The sequence below is a fragment of the Sparus aurata genome, chromosome 23 (genome assembly GCF_900880675.1).
Source record: "Sparus aurata chromosome 23, fSpaAur1.1, whole genome shotgun sequence".
NCBI lineage: Eukaryota > Metazoa > Chordata > Actinopteri > Spariformes > Sparidae > Sparus > Sparus aurata.
The window spans coordinates 20,081,143-20,084,053 of record NC_044209.1 but is presented as its reverse complement, the minus strand read 5'-3'; positions in this window follow the sequence as shown (position 1 = coordinate 20,084,053).

Genomic DNA, 2,911 nt, shown 5'->3' with positions numbered 1-2,911 from the left:
ATATGTTTTTATTTAATATCAATGTGCATTGCTATGAGCGCTACAAACAAAAGGTAATCCTCTTTATTGTGCATTTGGTTATCTCAGTGACAGATATCTCAGGACCAAACTATCTGCACGGTTAGAAACAGCAACACTAGAGACAACATTTCTTTTTGCACACATTTTCAGAAGAGAAATCTGAACATTCTGCAAAACCAGGTTCAAAAGTCTTGTTTCATGTGGTTGACATTCTAGTGTCAAAGGTTTTTGAAGGAGGAATTCTGGATATTCTCACTTTACCACCCCATGAATCAGAAAAAAAGCATTTAAAAAGCCATCACTGGAATGTTTTTCAAGAATGAAATAAGTGGATGATGTATAAACGAACCCGTCTGTAAAAACCTTCAGAGCCTAAAGAAGTTTGAAGTTTGGTGTTATGTTAAAGCGACTGAAGTTGAGATTTCTGGCTCTGAGAGTGAGAACAAACTCATTCTTAGAAAATGACCTTGAGAGATGTATTAGAAATTGTTTTATTATATTAAAGCACCGCAATTTGAATTACAAGTGATACGAGTTCTGATATATTTATGTTAAAATATGCTAATGACAAAATACATTTTGCGTGAATGGAAACACCTTAAAGAGGCAATATGTAAGAATGTACGTTCAGTAAACAAAAACTGAGATTATCTGCAGAGTGTGAATATATATCAGCTTTGACATTGTGGTGTTGCAGAGACATCCACAGAAGTAAGCGTGCTGAGCAGCGAACACCGGGCCTGTACCGGTCCAAAGGTCCTGTGCTAAGGGAGTAAACACTATCTCTCCACTGGTCCCAGAGCTCCCAGTGTGAACCACTAGCTGCACGGCTAACTGAGCTAACTACCTCAGGACAGCTACAGCTAGCAGCAGCGAGCAGTAACTCTGGTGATAAGCTGCCCCCTGTTTGTTTTGAGTATGACTCTGCCAGATGTTCTTACAAACTGCAATTCTAAAGTGTATCTTGAATGTTGGGTTTCCACTCGTCTCGATAAAGTTGATGTTATGGATGCAAAATAGCCCAAAATCTTTTGTTCGGTGCATGAAAATAACGACGTTTCCCTTCTAGTTTGTCCCCTCATGACCTCCGTCAACCCTGCGTGCCTCCACTCGCCTCCGTCCTGATGTTGCTGCGGAGACAGGAGACACTAGAGGGCAGCCAACACTCGTGTATAAACCCCGCAGCCCGGGTCTGTGACTTCTCACCAGGCTGTCTGCTGCCTGCAGCTCTTCATTCAAACTGAATTATACTGTGAAATAGGATTACGTGTCAAGCAATGCAATGATTGAGCACAATTGTTGGAGTTTGGCAGGAAAGCAGAGTAAAAAAGAAAATACACAAACACGCATTCCTATTTGTCACGCTGATGTGAGTCGTCTGTGAAACAACATTAAGATAAGTCGATCCTGGGTGTCAAATGATGGGTATCTTAGCATCCACCGTGCTGGGTTTTTTTTTTTTTTTCAAGTGAGTAAAAAATAGCAGCAGCTTGTCTGGCTGCTCCCAAGAGAGTATACAGACTGAGTTATGGCCCTATAATTATGTGCAGGAGTGAAAGTGTGTGTATGAATGAACGTGCTCCGCTTTAAAAGGCGTTTTATTGTGGTTGCTGTTTCTTCAGATTGTGGGGCTGGGGAGCGGATCTCCCTTTATAGGTTGCCGTTTCCTCTCCCGGAGAGCTCCCTGGTACCCTGGGCAACTGAAGAGGCTGGGCTGGAATTATACAGAGACACGTTTAGCGTCTGAAAAATAATCTAATAAAAAAGAAAGCGAGAGAGAGAGATCAAGCAACCTCCTAAGTCGATGAGCTCATTCCCATCTTTCATCAGCGTCTCCTGCATCGTAATGAGCGGTGGATGTGTTGCGTGTGCACCTTCAGACTTTCCCTGCAGCCAAAACTCTCTGATGCCTTCGGTCACACCGGGCTGACAGGGCCCCTCACCTGCGCCTCTGGTGGCCACTCAGCTCTGACCTCGCACCTTTAGGGGGTCTGGTCCCTCAGCGTTAGGCCCGTCGAGCCAATTAACCCCAGAAGTGAGATCAAATTAACCCTTTTAGCAGATAGCACGCCATGCAATATCAGAAAGCCCCACCGTCAGAGGGTTCAAAACAGGATGATCCAAGACTAAATAACGCTGAGAGGGAAAGGTTCTGACCCGGTGATGGAAAAGATACAGATCAGTTCTTCTTCTGTGCGAGACAGAATACGATTTAAAAAAAAAAAAGAAAAGAAGAAGCTCATCTATAAAGTCTAATTAAGCAGAAATGGAGCCTTTGGGAGCCAGGGGACCTGCGTGGAGATTCCTCGCACCTCAGTCCATTAACCTGCTCCTAATGAACTGTGTGTTACTGTGGGGAAAGTCTATATTAATCACACCGTGCTGAGGTGACGGTCACCGCGTGCGTCGATATTTCTTCTCCAGCCGGGATCCGGATCACTGGCTGACGGGGGAGGGCTTTTTTTGTTGTTGCTGTTGCGACACACTCCTCTCTAACCACATGGCACCGGGGATGTTTTTCGTGAAGTGCGAGAACAGACCGCCTAACCATTGATTTTCAACCCACCTGCAGCGATGATTGCGTTTAATGACAGGGCTCAAGTGATGAGGAATGCCAAAAACCAAATAAATAAGTGTGTTGTCAGTGGGTTAGTGAAAGGCAGGCTGCTGAGGGGTTGAATCACTGGTGTCAGGGACATTGGCGAGGGGCTGGGAAAAACAGAGAGACGGAGGCACTCACACAAGTGGAACAGATGTTTATTGTTGTTATTCGCTTTAATTGTGTGCGGAATGAAGTGAGAGAGAAAGTGGCTGAGGGAGGGAAAGTAAGGAGATGCTGCTGGATAGGTGGAGAGAGAGATAGAGATAAGGGGAGGGGGGGTGAGGAGAG